Source organism: Gadus morhua, chromosome 2 (genome assembly GCF_902167405.1).
Source record: "Gadus morhua chromosome 2, gadMor3.0, whole genome shotgun sequence".
NCBI lineage: Eukaryota > Metazoa > Chordata > Actinopteri > Gadiformes > Gadidae > Gadus > Gadus morhua.
In genome coordinates this window covers 23145269-23151268 of record NC_044049.1, presented here as the reverse complement: position 1 = coordinate 23151268, position 6000 = coordinate 23145269, and positions in this window count along the sequence as shown.

Here is a 6000-nt window from a genome sequence, read left to right as displayed (position 1 = left end):
TATTTAATTATTTTATATTTTTAGACCCAGTGTGACTCATGTGGAAGGTGGTTCCATGACATGTGCCTAACAGCAGCCCAGATGGAACATGTTCCACAAGAACTGGCACAATGGCAATGTACCCTGTGCGATAACCAATAGATCTATTTGATTTCCTGTTCATATGTAAATATTTGACATTGTTGTAAGTTGTATTCATTAAATTAATTAGTGTGTATAAAAAGTACAGCCTGCCTACATTTTTTGAACGCAAACTTATATAGTATAGGTCACAGGTATGTTTTGATATGGGTAGGTCAAAAGGTCAAGCCGCATAATAGATTTATAGCCTTTTTTAACATTAAAAAAATAGTATAAAATCAAAAGGTGGGATTTTTGAAAAAATAAGCTTTGTGTTATGTGTGGGGTAGTTAGATGGGTTCATCACACGTGTTTTGATATGGGTAGGTCAAAAGGTCAAGCCGCATAATAGATTTATAGCTTTTTCTGAGTAAAAAATATGTATAAAATCAAAGGGTAGGTATTTTGAGAAAAGAAGCTTTGTGTTATGTGTGGGGAAGTTAGCTGAGTTCACCAGATGTGTTTTGATATGGGTAGGTCAAAAGGTCAAGCCGCATAATAGATTTATGGCCTTTTTTAACATTAAAGAAATAGTATAAAATCAAAAGGTGGGATTTTTGAAAAAATAAGCTTTGTGTTATGTGTGGGGCAGTTAGATGGGTTCATCACACGTGTTTTGATATGGGTAGGTCAAAAGGTCAAGCCGCATAATAGATTTATGGCCTTTTTTAACATTAAAGAAATAGTATAAAATCAAAAGGTGGGATTTTTGAAAAAATAAGCTTTGTGTTATGTGTGGGGAAGTTAGATGGGTTCACCAGATGTGTTTTGATATGTGTGGGTCAAAAGGTCAAACCGCATAATAGATTTATAGCTTTTTCTGAGTAAAAAATATATATAAAATCAAAGGGTAGGTATTTTGAGAAAAGAAGCTTTGTGTTATGTGTGGGGCAGTTAGCTGAGTTCACCAGATTTGTTTTGATATGGGTAGGTCAAAAGGTCAAGCCGCATAATAGATTTATAGCCTTTTTTAACATTAAAAAAATAGTATAAAATCAAAGGGTAGGTATTTTGAGAAAAGAAGCTTTGTGTTATGTGTGGGGAAGTTAGCTGAGTTCACCAGATGTGTTTTGATATGGGTAGGTCAAAAGGTCAAGCCGCATAATAGATTTATGGCCTTTTTTAACATTAAAGAAATAGTATAAAATCAAAAGGTGGGATTTTTGAAAAAATAAGCTTTGTGTTATGTGTGGGGCAGTTAGATGGGTTCATCACACGTGTTTTGATATGGGTAGGTCAAAAGGTCAAGCCGCATAATAGATTTATGGCCTTTTTTAACATTAAAGAAATAGTATAAAATCAAAAGGTGGGATTTTTGAAAAAATAAGCTTTGTGTTATGTGTGGGGAAGTTAGATGGGTTCACCAGATGTGTTTTGATATGTGTGGGTGAAAAGGTCAAACCGCATAATAGATTTATAGCTTTTTCTGAGTAAAAAATATATATAAAATCAAAGGGTAGGTATTTTGAGAAAAGAAGCTTTGTGTTATGTGTGGGGCAGTTAGCTGAGTTCACCAGATTTGTTTTGATATGGGTAGGTCAAAAGGTCAAGCCGCATAATAGATTTATAGCCTTTTTTAACATTAAAAAAATAGTATAAAATCAAAGGGTAGGTATTTTGAGAAAAGAAGCTTTGTGTTATGTGTGGGGAAGTGAGCTGAGTTCACCAGATGTGTTTTGATATGGGTAGGTCAAAAGGTCAAGCCGCATAATAGATTGATGGCCTTTTTTAACATTAAAAAAATAGTATAAAATCAAAAGGTGGGTTTTTGGAAAAAATAAGCTTTGTGTTATGTGTGGGGCAGTTAGCTGAGTTCACCAGATGTGTTTTGATATGGGTAGGTCAAAAGGTCAAGCCGCATAATACATTTATAGCCTTTTTTAACATTAAAAAAATAGTATAATATGAAAAGGTGGGTTTTTGGAAAAAAGAAGCTTTGTGTTATGTGTGGGGCAGTTAGATGGGTTCATCACACGTGTTTTGATATGGGTAGGTCAAAAGGTCAAGCCGCATAATAGATTTATAGCCTTTTTTAACATTAAAAAAATAGTATAAAATCAAAAGGTGGGTTTTTGGAAAAAAGAAGCTTTGTGTTATGTGTGGGGCAGTTAGCTGAGTTCACCAGATGTGTCTTGATATTGGTAAGTCAAAAGGTCAAGCCGCATAATAGATTTATAGCTTTTTCTGAGTAAAAAATATATATAAAATCAAAGGGTAGGTATTTTGAGAAAATAAGCTTTGTGTTATGTGTGGGGCAGTTAGATGGGTTCACCAGATGTGTTTTGATATGGGTAGGTCAAAAAGGTCAAGCCGCATAATAGATTTATAGCTTTTTCTGAGTAAAAAATATATATAAAATCAAAGGGTAGGTATTTTGAGAAAAGAAGCTTTGTGTTATGTGTGGGGCAGTTAGCTGAGTTCACCAGATGTGTTTTGATATGGGTAGGTCAAAAGGTCAAGCCGCATAATAGATTTATAGCCTTTTTTAACATTAAAAAAATAGTATAAAATCAAAGGGTAGGTATTTTGAGAAAAGAAGCTTTGTGTTATGTGTGGGGCAGTTAGCTGAGTTCACCAGATGTGTTTTTATATGGGTAGGTCAAAAGGTCAAGCCGCATAATAGATTTATAGCCTTTTTTAACATTAAAAAAATAGTATAAAATCAAAAGGTGGGTTTTTGGAAAAAAAGAAGCTTTGTGTTATGTGTGGGGCAGTTAGATTGGTTCACCAGATTTGTTTTAATATGGGTAGGTCAAAAGGTCAAGCCGCATAATAGATTTATGGCCTTTTTTAACATTAAAAAAATTGTATAAAATCAAAAGGTGGGTTTTTGGAAAAAAGAAGCTTTGTGTTATGTGTGGGGAAGTTAGATCGGTTCACCAGATGTGTTTTGATATGGGTAGGTCAAAAGGTCAAGCCGCATAATAGATTCATAGCTTTTTTTAACATTAAAAAAATAGTATAAAATCAAAAGGTGGATTTTTGGAAAAAAGAAGCTTTGTGTTATGTGTGGGGCAGTTAGCTGAGTTCACCAGATGTGTTTTGATATGGGTAAGTCAAAAGGTCAAGCCGCATAATAGATTTATAGCTTTTTCTGAGTAAAAAATATATATAAAATCAAAGGGTAGGTATTTTGAGAAAATAAGCTTTGTGTTATGTGTGGGGCAGGTAGCTGAGTTCACCAGATGTGTTTTGATATGGGTTAGTCAAAAGGTCAAGCCGCATAATAGATTTATAGCTTTTTCTGAGTAAAAAATATATATAAAATCAAAGGGTAGGTATTTTGAGAAAAGAAGCTTTGTGTTATGTGTGGGGAAGTTAGCTGAGTTCACCAGATGTGTTTTGATATGGGTAGGTCAAAAGGTCAAGCCGCATAATAGATTTATAGCCTTTTTTAACATTACATTTTTTTATAAAATCAAATGGTGTTTTTTTTTTTAAGCTATAAGCTTTGTTTTACATAGGTAGGCCTTGTATTAACACATCTAAGTTGGTTTGACACAAATTCGTCCATCGAAGCCAGTGCTAAATAGATTTTTCGAATGTGTCGAATATCCAACTCCAATATAAAACTAACTTTACCACGGTAGCCTACGAGTGTGCCTTCCCTCATATTTTTACTGATTCAGTATTAATCACGCAACACCAAGGTCCCGCAATCATCATTTATTTCAATAAATATGTTTTGGTTGTTTCCAGCACATTTAGGTCTATTCAAATTCTTGTACTTTCGACACTGTTACGTTAGGCAAGGGTTAATGAAGTAGACAGAGACGGAGCTGCACCTCCAAAGCTATGTGCTTCCTTTATGACGACTCATAATGAAAGCGAAAGTTTTCTTTACACATTTGCTCTTTGGATCAAGCAGATCACTTACTTAAGGCACTTCCTCGGACCAGCCTTTACTTTATATTTAATCATCAAAAGGTTAGGAAGGACATTTGTTTTGTTCAAGTTACTGGTGTCGAAAGTACAAGAATTTGAATTGATTGATGATTGAAGACAACTTTCGACATCGATTGTCGATACACTTGCCAGGTGCTATGATATGTAACGCTTGTAACGGTCGATGCTCCAGTCCGTTGTCCCTCTCAGGGCCGAGCAGCTGCTGCTGCTGCGACTCAGAACCACGGCCTCGGAGCAGAAGAACTTCAAGAAGAAGGTTGTACGTCTACCCACCTCCAGGCTACTGACACAAGCTCAGGAGGTAGAGGGGGATGGCTGGTAACCCGACCCCGGCCGTCGACCGGGGTCGGGCGGCCCGCGGTCGGGCGGCCCGCGGTCGGGGAGCTGCCTGCAGTGCTCATGTCGTATGATATCCAGATCTTCCATGTTCTAGTGACTCCAGGTTAAAAATAAGCTTTATACTAATATATTATATTATATTAGTAATATTCTATAACTAATGTTATATATACTAATATATTATATTATATTAGTAATACTACATGGTTAATCAATGTATTTTTTGGCAGTACTATATTGTGTAGGCCTACATAGCTATTATATATTGTACATAACATATGGCCATATCACCCAGTTCTGGCATATAATTCCTAATTCCTTCTTATTCGTTTTCTTTCAGGACATCGTTGAGTCCACTGCCACGAGCCCTCCCACCTCTCACTCATGCTCCTCCACCCCAGGCACCTCTTCCACCACCCCAGACACCCCTTCCAAGAGGAGAGTGCCAGGGAGCAGGCGAGGCATGAGGAGAGCGAGGCAAAGTTGGCGGAATGGTGGAGAACATGTGAGTGTGTGTGTATTTTTAGGTGTGCGTGTGTGTATTTTTAGATGCGTGTGTGTGTATTTTTAGATGTGTGGTTCAGTGTTTCTTATTTAAATAAAGTGTTTCTTCTAAAGTGTTCTTGTTCTTAACCGATTATTATCTAATAGGCTACCACCTTTAAAAAATCCTTTGTTTAAACATGCCAATTACAAAGTATAAATACCATTTTAGGTTAAACATCTTTACAATGGGTCTTGCTCGTTGCCCGAGACAATGGCAGCCAGTCTGTCTCTTGTAACATTACCAGGGGTCTGGTTATCTGCTAGGGGGCCACCGGGAGGTTGGGGGTCAAGCATTTCTAGTTCAGCATCCGCATCTGGATCTAGCATGTCGACATTTTCAAGGCACACATTGTGGAGAAATTATGACGTCACAGGGTAGGGTTGGTAGGGGATCGGTTAGGGGTAGCAATGAGCATGAGCTATGAGGGTATTGGGTTAGGGCTGGGGTCGGCAACCCAAAACGTTCAAAGAGCCATATTTGGCCAAAAAAAAAAAAAACATACCTGTCTGGAGCCGCAAAAACCTAAAAGCCTTATATGAGGCAACATAGCCTACATAAGCTATATGCCTACTTTTAAAATGACAAAGTAGGCCTTGGCTACAATATACAAAATTAGCATTCATCTTTAAATGTTTATTTTCCCTGCAGCGCATCCTGGAGAGAATTACGCACCACGTGACAGTACAGATGTACGATATAGGCCAGATGCTGCTTCAAGTTTAGCCTAAATTCCATCACAATATTAATGTGTTATGTTTTGTTGCACTGATTAAATTATAGATATACAAGAATAAATACATATTTTTGGTTGTCATCATTTATTTTTAGGTCTCCAGAACCAAAAAAAAAGTGCATAATAGCCTCAGGCTATTTTCAGGAAAGTTAATTCTCTTCAAACGTCAATATAATTCCCTATTAAATAACAATCAACAGACTGCTAAACACGCAGATGTGTTTAAGCTTGCAACTATAAAAATGAAACGGTAGTGCAAATGAGAAGGCTAAATAAAACAATCCCCGTTACTCAGCGTCAGACATTTAAAAAGTGGCTACCATCGCAAAGCGCAGGCTGCAATTAAAAGACAGCT